The sequence below is a fragment of the Gekko japonicus genome, unplaced genomic scaffold (genome assembly GCF_001447785.1).
Source record: "Gekko japonicus isolate JY-2015 unplaced genomic scaffold, Gekko_japonicus_V1.1 scaffold3825, whole genome shotgun sequence".
NCBI lineage: Eukaryota > Metazoa > Chordata > Lepidosauria > Squamata > Gekkonidae > Gekko > Gekko japonicus.
Window position 1 is genome coordinate 91,595 of NW_015173252.1, and position 14,234 is coordinate 105,828.

At 44.3% G+C, this 14,234-nt stretch overlaps 1 protein-coding gene across 1 annotated transcript in view; it reads right to left on the minus strand.

Annotated features, from left to right (window-relative positions):
• The window catches only part of GPATCH8 (G-patch domain containing 8), a 73,077-nt gene extending 68,732 nt beyond the window's left edge, over positions 1 to 4,345 (minus strand). Inside the window, 1 exon segment of the mRNA XM_015422796.1 lies at positions 4,288 to 4,345. The gene's annotated coding sequence lies outside the window, so the exon portion shown is untranslated.
• Positions 4,346 to 14,234: the final 9,889 nt, after the last annotated feature.

The window sequence follows — 14,234 nt, forward strand, 5'->3', positions numbered from 1 at the left end:
CTCCCAAACCAACATTTTCTTGCCATCACCAAGTTCCATGTTGTAGCAATACAAGTCAGCATCCCCTCAACAGATAATGCTGCAGAGCCATGCATGGATTCAGCTGTGTTTCCCAAGCAAAGCCATTCCCCAGAGAGGTTTCCAGGAGGATCCGTACTTCCCCTTGGCCATTTTTATAGTTTTCAGAGCCCCACGAGACCTCAACAGCTTTTTAGAAACTTAAATCCAGTTACATTTTAGTAGCCTTTACTTACTACCGTTAAGCCCTTATGAGAAATCCATTTTACATTTCCAGCTGAAAATTGGGTTTTATTTGCTGCTGGAAAGAAAAAAAATATCCATTTTCAACATTTAACAGTAAAAAGCAACATTCTGTCCTTAACTGCTTCCCTGAACATGAGCAGGAACGCTTGAAGCATCATGTTCTTTGATTTAAGAATATGTGGGCAAACTATAACTGCAACTGCAACTACAATTAGAGCCTTTTATAACACTAAGCCTTTGAAAATGTTTAATTTCTCCAGATTTATTGCTTGCAACTGTTTTTGTCAAGCTGGAAGACTAAACTCTCCACAATCCAATGTTCAGAGTAGATGACAATCAACTGACAAACACACCTGGCTAATCAATATTTTGAGAGGATAATGGTCAAACTACCCATTATGGTGGTCATGGGTTTAACCTGTGCCCATCAAAGCTATTTTAGAGAAGAATATGGGCATTTTAAAATGCCATGAGATATCAGGTCCACAGTGAGACTAGGCTGTTTTGGCACTTGAAAAAAAGGTGTGTACGGAGGTGACAAATTCACCTGGTCCCACTACACCATGGCCCACCATGAGCCAGTGTGGTGTAGTGGTTAAGTGTGTGGACTCTTATCTGGGAGAACCGGGCTTGATTCCCCACTCCTCCACTTGCATCTGCTGGATGACCTTGGGCAAGCCATAGTTCTGGCACAGCTGTTCTTGAAAAAGATCAGTTTCTGTCAGAGCTCTCTCAGCCCCACCTACCTCACAGGGTGTCTGTTGTGGGGAGGGGAGGGGAAGGGAAAGGAGTTTGTAAGCCGCTCTGAGACTTTTTCAGGTAGTGAAGGGAGGGGTATAAATCCAATCTCCTCTTCTTCTTCTTCTATTGTAGCTTTTTTAAATGGTCCAATTTTTTTCTAAAATGGCTTTGGAGGCCACTGTAATGTCTAGTTTGGCTCTATGACTTCCCACTTTACTAAACTAACCACTTTTAAACTGAAGAAAGCCTGTGTGTTCAATGTACCATATAGAAATCTGAGCCCCCAGGAAGTACGTAGGCATAGCCATTTACGAAAGATTGGAAGACTGCTGCCTAAATTGATTGCGTATTTTATCTCTTCCCTTTGCAATGTAAAAAAAAATCTTAACGCCTCTCACAAATGTTTACAATTGTTCCTGAGATAGACAAAGCAGTTCTACACTTACCCCATGGTGGACTCGCCCCCCCTCCCTTCCCCAATAGAGTTCTGTTATCATGCTATGTGACATCAGCGTTTCACTCCCAGAAACAGTTGAAGTAAGACTTAAAGGTGCAATCTGACTAACTGGTGATGGGCAGAGAACAATCTAGTATAGTCCCAAAGTTGAAGTTAGGCTAGAACTGAATTCAGACGCCATGGGCTTTCTGAACAGCCTTGATCAGTTAAACACACAGTCCCAAAAATGAGAAACTATCGCAAGTATTTTAAGAATTTAAAAAATCTAGGTTGCTGTTCAAACATCAGCAAGGCTAGAACACATTGCACACCAAAAGGACTACATCATGATTTTCAAGTCTCTGCTCATAGGCATACCATTAATAGAACTGAGATATCTGGTCTATTATGAAGACCAGGAACAAAAACATTAAACAAAATCAAACGTTGAAGCAGCTGGGATTTTTCCACAGTTGCTGTGCACACTGACTGCAATGCAACAAGACACCCTGCAAGGGCAAATGGGCATGTGTTGGCTACAGAAGGGGACAGAGCTTTAAGCATTCACAGAGCCCCTTCTGTCACCAGGAAGTAATGGATACACCATGAGCATGTAGGATGTGAATCATGGAGTTACTGTATTAACATCTCCAGTATAGCATGCAGTAGTGCTCCAATTCTAACAATTCCATGTGACATTTGTACAGAAGGGAACTGGCTTGGTATTTCTATTCAGATATATATTTTTGGCAAAAAAAAAGGCTGAATAGTCCTACAGAATCAAATGCAGCTTCATAACCACCACCCACCGTTCCCCTCTGCAGCATTATTTCATGCATCATCAATGACTGCCATGCCTATAGCTTCATGCCAGCACATTGACAGATACTAAAATGCAGTGATCACGGGACCAGAATAACAGAAATAAGAAATGGGGAGGACAGCAGGAGGAAGGAGAAGGAGAGAGGAAACCCTAGAAAAGAAATTAAAAATGCAGACCGTGCAAATACAAACCAGGTCATGGCTGCTTAGCTAATATGGGCCAACTGCTGTGGAAGAAAAAACGTCGAACACCCCAAGTTGTGTAAATTTCTGTGAACATCTCAACGTGCACACAAATACATACACAAAACACCAACCTGTGTAGAAACACAGGAAAGTGCATATATATGTACACACACACAAACTGTCCTAATGCTACAGGTTTAAAAAGCATTCATAAGCACAGTGGGATTCAAAACAGTTTATTTTCAGAAGTCTTCAGGTAAAGCATTAACAGGGCTGGATTAATGGCACAGCCAAGATCTCTCCAGAGCAGAACCAGAACTGTGTGGGTTGATGACTCAAGAGTGACCTTGGTCGGAGAACAAACTAAATAAGGACACAGCAGGCCTTTCCCTAACATGGGATACAAGAGCAAGAGCTGAGTCTTGGGTGGCAAAAGGATTAGAAAGCCAGCTCATGTCACTACTGGTGATGGGCCCCCAAAATGTCTAAGAGCTACATCCTTTTGCTTCAGATCTGCAAGGAGAAGCTTTTAGATAATCTAGTTTGCCACCATGGACAATGGGGAGGAAGCATATCACTTTCAGACATCCACAGTTCCCAGGGGGCTTAAGAATTCTAGAACCCAGATGTGTTGCTTTTCTATGTGGACTCCAAGTTACATAGGCATTCCAAGTTACATACAACACTGCTATCAAGCACAAAAGAAGGTGAGAAGACTGTGAGCAGACTCTGAAGAGTAGGATTAGGTCAGCAGTGCTCAAGTTACAGGAAGAGTCTTGCTTACTTTCTAACCCACTATACAACCCGCCTGCCCTCCTCCTATGCACCTGCTGCTCCGCGGTGGCCAGCAGTGCGGTGTCAGCTGCCATGCCTGTTTGCAGTACAGCTCATGCCACAACTACAGCTGCAAAATAGTAAGGGCAATAACAAAGGGGGGTGCGGTGGGGTGAAGAAGCATGATTCTGTCCCGAGGCTATTTTTATAAGAACAGAAGCATATGGGCCTCCGCAGTCCCTCGAGAAAGGAGTGTAGCACATGATTCAGAGGATGGAGCGGGACAGAGGGGTGGGTTCAGGGCCAGGGCACATCCATTAATTCAGCCCTGAAAATGCTGCCTGTTTTTCATTTCCACAGCCTTATTCGTTACACTTGGTGTGCATCCATCCCATTCCTTTTTAAACGGCCGCTCCAATGAGATTCTTGCCAAATTTCAAGGCTGAATCTCGAGGAGAAGCTTAGGCAGCAAAACAACAACTGCTGCATGCCTGCCATCCCCTCACCAATGTGGCAGGGAGCCCTAAGACTCTTAAAAGGAAAAGAGAGCCAAAAAGCATCGCTTTCCTTTCCTGCTTCCAGCCTCTGGTCAAGAGATTCAGGCAGAAGAGGTACCGACCAAAGTTTCTATATCTCGCCATCACCACCACAGATCTTACTATTCCAACCTACTTAGAGTGATTCCCCCCCCCCAACGCTGCGTTGCGTCTTTGTCCTGAATTTGCCTTCCCCACGGTAAGGAACATTTAAACTAAGAAGGATCAAATTCTATCTCCCTCTTTAGCTCCCACTAGGGCCGTGAGTACTCAATATTTAGCAATAATTGTCTGCTATATTAAGAGTTTAGATTTCTCTTTTTCAAAAATCACTTCTTGGATTATATAGATTAGTGACCTTTCTCACATCACCTTTAAACACAAGACATGCAAATATAACAGAAAACACTCCTCATCTGGTTTGTCTACAGTAAGGTCTAAACTTGGCATGCAAAGCTGCAGTCACTCAACTGAGAGCTACCTGGTGGGTAGGGGTGGGTGGGCTGAGAGCGACAAATGAATTCTTACCGATTCTATAGGCTTGTCTAAGGATGCCTGCTCAATCTCCAAGTGGCCTTCTTCATATTGATCAAAGTGATTACCCTGCAAAAAGAAAAAAAAAAACATTATTCCTTCATGGAGGCAACACCATTCCACAAAATGCATTGCCAAAAAGGATGCACAACAATTTAGGAACAGTGCCCTGTAGGTACATGGCAGGGAGGAGGAGTATCCTGTACACAAATCCTGAGCTGACGAAAAAGGGAGATAACAGAATCCTACTTGTGATGCTTTCTGATATTTGCTCCACACTATCAGTATTTAAAAATTTTCATTTCACCACAATGGGATCAGTTGCAGACAGTCAGGAAACCACAGGCACCACTCCCAGAATACGCCTTAATGACTGCGTAAAGGTAAAGGTTCCCTTGCTCAAAAGCCAGTCGAATCCGACTCTAGGGTTGCAGTGCTCATCTCCGTTTCAAAGCCGAAGAGCCAGCGCTGTCGGAAAATGTTTCCGTGGTAATGTGGCCGGCATGACTAAACAGCAAGGCGCACGGAACGCTGTTACCTTCCCACCGAAGTGGTACCTATTTATCTACTTGCAATTTATTTCTTTTGAACTGCTAGGTTGGCAGGAGCTGGAACTAGAGATGGGAGCTCACTCCACCATGTGGCACCTGGGTCTCGAACTGCTGAACTACTGACCTTCCACAGCCTGCAGTTCAGCGTCTTAACCACTTGAGCCACCGCAGCTCCATATGACTGGGTACTCATACATTTTCAGGATCCTTCCGGATTATCAGAAGTGATTCCATGATCCCCCAAACTTTTAACACCATGGCCCAAGGAATCTCCTTTCCACCCTTCTGTCCTGGTAGACATTTTGTAACATCCAGTCAAACACAGACTTCTAGTGAGCTTCAAAGCTTGCGCATTGTTTTGTGTCAATCTGGTTAGCACTAATAAAAGGTATTACGTTGATTTCATTTCTACTAGAGGATACCTTCCTTAGGACAAGCCTGTCCACAACCCCTGATCCAGCTTCCCTGACATTAACCCAAGGCACAGCACGTCACCTTTCACAATAAGAAACAGCCAAGTTTACTGGAGATTAAACAAACCTCACCCTGTGAGCTAGTCTATGAGCAAAAGACCGCTCACACTCATTGAGAAGTCTTCAGGGACATGTGTGGTGGTCTTCCACAACTTGAATGCTAGCACTGTAAGAAACAAAGCTTCCCATACCTCAGCACCTAAAAACGTAAGATCAGCCAAATGGTCCATCAACTCCAACATTCTGTCTCACACAGTGGCCAACCAGTTCTGCCTGAGAGTGTGGAGGTTCACGTCGGTCACCATGGCTATTAGCCATTGATAGACTAATCCTCTTTTAAAGCTGACTATTCCTGTAGCTGTCACTGCATCCTCTGGCAGCAGATTCCACATTTTAATCACTCTCTGTATAAAGAAGTATTTCCTTTTGCCCGTCCTGAATGTACTGCCCATCAGTTCATTAGATGCCCCCATTAGATCATGAGTTCGGCCCCCATTAGTTCATTAGATGCCCCCCGTGCATAATTTTATACAGGGCTTCTTTTGTAGAAAAAGCCCAGCAGGAACTCATTAGCATAATAGATCACACCCCTGACATCACAGCTCATTAGCATATGAGGCCACACCCCATGCCTTCCCTTGGCTTGCCTGGGCATCCTGCAGCTGTGGGGAGCCTGGACAAGCTGGCCCTTGGACAGGCCGGGGAAGGCATGGGGAGGCATTTAAATGCCTCCCTGATCCTTCCAGGGCCCCCCTGGCCCACCCGCCTCGGAGTCGCGGGGGGGGGGTCACTCTCCAGGCCTTCCCTCTGTAGCCAGGCTCGCAGAGGTTTTGGCTGTAGTGGGCATGGCCAACTCTGAAGTCAGCCGGAACTCCATTACTGTGTATTCCTGCCCAAAAATAGCCCTGATTTTATAAACCTCTGTCATGTCCCCCCTTAGTCATCTCTTTTCTAAACTGAGAAGTCCCAGACTCTTCAGACTTCCCTCATTAGGGAAGGTGCGCCAACCCCCTAATCATCTTTGTTGCCCTCCTCTGCACTTTTTATGTAAAAGATGTACATTCTGCCTTTCATCCATTTAGCTTACAGCAATCTTAAGTATTCTCTACATCTTGAAGACAGCAGTCACGAAGGATACCCCTCCCCAACCCCTGCTCCATGCAATATGTCAGTGGTGGCGAACCTATGGCACGGGTGCCAGAGGTGGCACTCAGAGCCCTCTCTGTGGGCACGCGTGCCATCCCCCAGCCAGGCCCAGACCATCATTAAAGTGTCAAATCCTCTGCCAAATAATTTTAAGTCAATGAAAGCATTTGGGATTGCTTTCCTTACTTTGTTTGGATCGTCTTAAGTTAACGTATGAGTGGGTTTTTCTAAAGTAAAACCTCAGTATTCAGGTTAAATGGCCGTGTTGGCACTTTGCGATAAATAAGTGGGTTTTGGGTCGCAGTTTGGGCACTCGGTCTCTAAAAGGTTCGCCATCACTGCAATATGTTATCAGACCTCTGTTCAACAGGTAGATGTTTAACTCTTTACTAGGATGGAGCTTCCTGTGCTGCTCTGAAACTAAAATAGCTGTAGCAATTACACCTAGCCATCCATCTAACAAAGCAGGCTCATGGTGGAAATAATTACAACTACGATGATCTAACCAGTTTAAGGTGATGATCTAACCAGTTTAAGGTGCATATTGCTTTTAATAGTTAAGATTATTACTGCATTTAGTTTTTTTCAAGAAAACTGCTTTTTTCAAGAAAACAAGATGACAATTCTACAGCTCCTGCAAGGGCTCAAGATGTCTCCACTAAAAGCCTGCAGTGGGTTTGCCATTACCTAGCAAGCTTATATTAGCACTAGGAATAAGGCCCGCTGTGGAAATAATTACAACAAGCTCTAGAAAGAGACTCTGGGCAGGTGTCCTGGCCTTGGGCACTCAGCAGCGATTTGTTGAAGTTAAAAAGTAATAATTTTCAAAAATTTATAAATTAGAACAGAACTATTTTCCATTCAGCTTCATGTTTCTTTCTATTCTAAATAATCATGTTTGTTTTAGGATAATTTGAAAAAGAAGTTAAGCAGCAATAATTTGAAGAAAGTAAAAAACAAGTTAATGCTGCTACTATTTGAAGGAAGCAAAAGAAGTAGCTAAACTGTATCAAGAGGCTGACTCCTTCTAACATAACAGGACTACTCCTGAGGAAGATTGTTGAAATGAGTATAAAACCGGGTGCTCAGAAGATGGTGGACTTTTTCTTGAATGTTAGAATTTCCTGAGCTATATTTCAAAAGTTTTTATTGATGTTCATAAGAATTAAATGTTACTGTCAATTTCATCACAGTGTTTCTTTGTTTTGATGTATTTCCTATACTGTGATCGCTTCTTTGGTTTTCTCACCTGGAGATAGGCAACAGTGGTTCCCCAGGAGGAAATGGCTGGTTTGGAGGGTGGAGTCTATGGCACTGTACCTGAGTTCCCACCCCTCCTCAAACTTCACCCTCTCTAGGCTCCACCCCTCAAATCTCCAGGAATTTCCCAACCTGGAGTTGGCAACCCTATCGCCAATCATCAACCTACCTTTATCTGCCCCTTTGACTTCAGCTTTCCATCTCCCCCCCACCTGCAGCCTCTACCCTGCCATGAAGCCCTGACTGCTACATCACACTGGCTGTCGTAGGGAGGCCATCTCAGCATGGTATAAGGACACAGAGCTGCCATTTGAAAATTGGTTGACCCATTTAAGATATTAGCATTATGCATAATACAAAATTCCATAAGTCACAGTCCAGCCTTATTTGTTAACATATCCTTAGAAATGTGTGTGTCAGCAAGAGATGGAGGTAAAGATTCAATCCCTTCAAAACTCAGAAGGGAAATAAGATTTTGATTGCTTGGTCTGATTCGTACATTCATGTCACCCATTATAAGAAATTGAATAGATGAAAAACGCTTAATTATGGAGATTGTAAAATTAGACAATTTATCCCAATTACTTGGTAAGGTCAGTTCATCCTCAGATGGAGGGAGATACACATTAGTCAGAATCCACATAAGGTTAGCTGCGTGGACTAACAGGGCCTGGGCTAAAGGTGGTTTGGAGGGTTATTTTAGAAAATATATTAGCTCTGATCGAGGTTGTTAATCCAGCTTTATATCTGTCCCTGGAGGAAACCCTATAAGCAACAAGGTTAAAAGAGAAAAACCCTGAGATATTGACTTCCATTTCAGACCAGGTTTCTTGTAACAGGATACAGTCAAAGCGGGAAAGATAATCAATAAAATCAGGATCATTAGCCTTGTTTTTCCATCCAGCAACATTCCAAGATATAAAATGGAAGTCTTCATATAAATCCCTTACTGATAGTCAGTCTAATTCAACTATTTGATTCAGTAATTTTTATGAGTCTTGGAAGGTGCAACCATTAACAGAGAAGAGAATGGTTTGATGGCCAGTGGCCCACCTCAGTAGCCAGCCAACCACAGAGGAGCCAAGCAGGAGAAGCATCTTCATCAAGAGAGACAGCTGTTTTGGTAGTTTATTCTGACAAAGAACAGTGGCCAAGCTGGCAGAGGGTAGACAAGAGTAGCGGACCCAGCCCCCAGCCAATGGCACGCAAGTACTCTTGAGTAGCGATTGATGAGCCAGTGGCTGACTGAGCGCACAGCACAGCCAGCAGGAGAGCTGGAAAGTGTCAATACATTAGGGCTTTTACATATATCAGATTATTAGACTTATTAATAGGGAAACTAGCCTGAAGCTCAAATATTTTTACTGTTTCGATCTAAACTGCTGGAGAGAGAATTCAGAAAGGAATACTTCACATAACAAGCAAGCAACATGACTGACTGCGCATCCTAAACTCCAGTTCTGGAAGTTACATATGCATATTTCTAATGCCACTTTACTTGCTCTGGCAAACCTCCTCCAGAATAATCCCCATTCCTCCTTGCCCTTTAAGCCTGGAAGACAAAGGCAGCCACCATCACACAGCCCTACTTAACACAAAACTGCTTTCTCCCCTATTCAGATTCACAGAGCAGCTGCTATAAGCCCTGCTTTGTGGAAACACAGAGTAATGCTAGTAGCATTATGCCCATCTCATCGCCTGCCCTGACTTTTGGAAGCACAGGGCGAGTAGAGGTGCTTAGGCAAGTTACTGGGTCAGGTGATGCCCCCCCCCAAAAAACCCTATTATTTACAAACTGAAACAATGCTAGGAAAGTGCTTCAAAAGCTTCTTACTTTTACTTACTGGACACCGGGAAGGGAGGAACTGCTATAGCAAACCTGGGAATAAAATATCTAAAGGGAACAGAACATGGCTCTGAGACAAAGCTGCTAAAGGAAATGGTATGTGAGGTTATTAAGCACCATGGACCTGCGACTCAAAACTGGATCAAGCAATGGGAAAACAAAACCTAATGGATTTAACAAAACGGGGGGGGGGGACGACAGAACCAAAACCCTTTCCTGTCCTGAGCCTCTGACCACACATGCAGCCAAGGGGAATTCTATGTTTAATCCAACAGCCAGTAGAGTAGGTAATCACAGTCTTTGCTGGGCCAAGCACCATGGTTAATCCGATCTGTCTGCCACTTATCAGTGCCAACAAATTACATGATGGGCTCCTTAAAAATCATTTGCAAACTGAACAATGCTTAACACGATTTCTGCTTTGTTGTGTAAATACATACTTCAAATGTAAGCAGCAAACAGAGCACACACACTGAATGAAATTTTAGTTCTCAACAAAGCAAGACAAAATACCAACCCTCAAACCACAAACAGTGCCTGGCTACTAAATTCATTTAGCTGCCAATCTATCAAGAGATTAAAATGGTACAAACAGAGAATGGGATTAATTCTTTTACACAGTACTTGCCATAAAGTAAAGGTAAAGGTTCCCTTGCTCGAAAGCCAGTGGGGTCCGACTATAGGGTTGCGGTGCTCATCTCCGTTTCAAAGCCGAAGAGCCAGCGCTGTCCGAAGACGTTTCCGTGGTCATGTGGCCGGCAAGACTAAACAGCAAGGCGCACGGAACGCTGTTACCTTCCCACTGAAGTGGTACCTATTTATCTACTTGCAATTTCTTGCTTTTGAACTGCTAGGTTGGCAGGAGCTGGAACGAGAGACGGGAGCTCACTCCGTCATGCGGCACACTCGGGTCTCGAACTGCTGAACTACTGACCTTCCACAGCCTGCAGTTCAGCGTCTTAACCACTTGAGCCACCGCAGCTCCTACTTGCCATAACAAAAACGCTTATTACTACTAAAAGTCTACTTACATATATACATTGAAGAGCACACACAGTTTGTAAAACTGAAATGGAGTGCTACCTAAGGGACAGGCACAAATGATGCCAAGGGACAGGCCTGATGCTAAAGCCAAACTAGACGTTACGTGTAGCATGTGATCGCTACTGGGACTTGCAGCATGATAGCAGCTGCAAGTTACCTGGGAGAACGCAAATCTGAAGCCCCGCAGGGGACTGACGCATATCGCATATCGTGACGGCAGTGTGCGGGGGCTTCAGCCTTCCTCCCCTGCATACCTTTCCTGACCTGAAACAGTCAAGGGGTATAGCTTGGGGGGGGGGTGCCTGTGTAATTATTCAGTGCAAGTGGCAGCCCTCCCTCAGGCAAGTAATGTCCCCTGAGCCATTTCAACCTTGGAAGAAAGCACTGCGAAGGGGAGAGGCTGAAGCCCCAACTTCTGATCCAAAACAAGCCCCTGTGATGCTTCAGAATGTCACTCTTGGGACATGCCCTGGGAGAGTCTAAGGGTTCTCCTGTTATAAAAACAGATCAGCAACACATCCAGTGATTATGATAACCCCCCCAGCTTCTATTTACGTTTCATTTCACACTAAAAATGCTTAAGACCCAAACCAGACATTATGTGCAACATGCTATCACCATGGAGAAGGAAGGCACCTGTGAGCTCCCCATGGAAACTGAATTCTGCAGGGACTCAAATCCAAACAAATACTTACAATTCCTAGGCAAGAACTGTGGGGGACCTGAACAGCCTAGGCACCTGTGATTTTTCTAGTTTTCCTCACAATCTTGTTTTACTGCTGTGTATCACACAATAAGGAGCTGCGGTGGCTCAAAGGGTTAAGACGCTGAACTGCAGGCTGTGGAAGGTCGGTAGTTCAGCAGTTCGAGACCCGGGTGTGCCGCATGATGGGGTGAGCTCCCGTCTCTAGTTCCAGCTCCTGCCAACCTAGCAGTTCGAAAGCAAGAAATTGCAAGTAGATAAATAGGGACCACTTCAGTAGGAAGGTAACAGCGTTCCGTGTGCCTTGGTGTTTAGTCATACCGGCCACATGACCACAGAAATGTCTTCGGACAGCGCTGGCTCTTCGGCTTTGAAACGGAGAAGAGCACCGCAACCCTAGAGTCGGATTCGACTAGTTTTCGAGCAAGGAAACCTTTTCCTATCACACAATAACCATCTAAGGAAAGAACTGAAAAGCCTCACAGCAAGTATTTGAAACCAGCCATCTACAGGTCCTGGGATAGTCGCTTTCAGAGGCACAGAGGCACAGAATAGCGCGGACCAGCAGAGACTACAGGTCCGGAATGGAACTCTGTACACATGAAGCTGCCTTACACTGAATCACAGCATCAGTCCACCAAGGTCAGTAATGCCTGCTCTGGTAGGGGTTCTCCAAGTTCTTGGGAAGAGGTTTTTCGCATCACCTGGGGATTAAATCTGGGATGTTCTGCACCACTGAGCCATGGCCCCTTCTCCTTCTGCATGCACTGTCCTGCCACTGCTTTAGAATTGGGGTCCCAAGCTTTGTGGATAACACCTCTGAACAAACAGAAGAACTCTTAGCTTCAATGAGATAGTCCTCGAATGGACAGCAGTTACTAACAACAAGCTCCACTTGTTTTAAGATTATTCAGAATAAAAAGCTTCAGTTAAGCAATAACCACTAGTAACCAAAACATATTGCCTTTTGGAAACAAGGTCACACAAAAGCTGCCGCAGGTTAGGAAAGGCACAAACAGGTATAGGAAAAAGCCTGCATGGTTAACAAACAACGTAATGGAAGCTGTAAAAGGTAAAAAGGATTCCTTTAAGCAGTGGAAAGCTAGTCACAGTGAGGCTGATAAAATGGAACACAGGCTATGGCAAATAAAATGCAAGTCTGTGGTCAGGCAGGCAAAAAGGGAATATGAGGAGCATATAGCAAAAAACGTAAAAACCAACAATAAAACTTCCTTCAAATACATTAGGAGCAGGAAACCAGCCAGGGAGGCAGTGGGGCCCTTGGACGACCAAGGGGTAAAAGGAGTATTGAAGGATGATAGGGAAATGGCTGAGAAGCTAAATGCATTTTTTGCCTCCGTCTTCACTGTGGAAGATGAGAAGTGCTTGCCCACTCCAGAACCACTGATTTCAGGAGGGGTGTTGAAAGACCTGAGTCAGATTGAGGTGACGAGAGAGGAGGTCCTAAAACTGATAGACAACTTAAAAACTGAAAAATCACCAGGCCCAGATGGCATACATCCGAGAGTTCTGAAAGAACTCAAATGTGAACTTGTAGATCTCCTGACAAAGATATGTAATCTTTCCTTAAAATCTGCCTCCATTCCTGAGGATTGGAAGGTAGCTAATGTCACTCCCATCTTTAAAAAGGGTTCCAGAGGAGATCCGGGAAATTACAGGCCAGTCAGTCTGACGTCGATACCGGGTAAATTGGTGGAAACCATTATTAAGGAAAGAATTAGTAGGCACATAGATGAACAAAACCTATTGAGGCAGACTCAGCACGGTTTCTGTAAGGGAAGATCTTGTCTCACTAACCTGTTAGTGTTCTTTGAGGGGGTGAACAAACATGTGGACAAGGGGGATCCAATAGATATTATTTACCTTGACTTCCAGAAAGCTTTTGATAAAGTTCCTCATCAAAGGCTCCTAAGTAAGCTCAAAAATCATGGGATAGAAGGACAAGTCCTTTTATGGATCAAAAACTGGCTAGTTCATAGAAAACAGAGAGTGAGTGTAGGTGGGCAATTTTCTCAGTGGAGGGTGGTAAGCAGTGGGGTACCGCAGGGATCAGTACTTGGTCCACTGCTTTTTAACTTGTTCATTAATGATTTGGAGATGGGAGTAAGCAGTGAAGTGGCTAAATTTGCGGATGATACAAAGTTGTTCAGGGTGGTGAAAACCAGTGAGGATTGTGAGGCACTCCAAGGGGATCTGTCAAGGATGGGCGAGTGGGCGTCAACATGGCAAATGGGGTTCAATGTGGCCAAGTGCAAGGTGATGCACATTGGAGCCAAAAATCCTAAATATAAATACACATTGATGGGGTCTGAACTGGCAGAGACTGAGCAAGAGAGAGATCTTGGAGTTGTAGTGGATAACTCACTGAAAATGTCGAGACAGTGTGTGACTGCAATAAAGAAGGCCAATGCTATGCTGGGGATTATTAGGAAGGGTATTGAAAACAGATCAGCCAATATAATAATGCCCCTATATAAATCAATGGTGAGACCTCATTTGGAATACTGTGTGCAGTTCTGGGCACCACACCTTAAAAAGGATATTATAGCTTTGGAAAAAGTGCAGAAAAGGGCAACTCGAATGATAAAAGGGTTGGAACACTTTCCCTATGAGGAAAGGTTAAAGCGCTTAGGGCTCTTTAGCTTGGAGAAAAGACGACTGAGGGGTGACATGATCGAGGTTTATAAGATTATGCATGGGAAAGAGCAGGTAAAGAAAGAGGTACTTTTCTCCCTTTCTCATTATGCATGGGATAGAGCAGGTAGAGAAAGAAGTACTTTTCTCCCTTTCTCACAATACTCGTGGGCACTCCATGAAATTGCTGAGCGGTTGGGTTAGAACGGATAAAAGGATGTTCTTCTTCACCCAAAGAGTGATTAACACATGGAATTCACTGC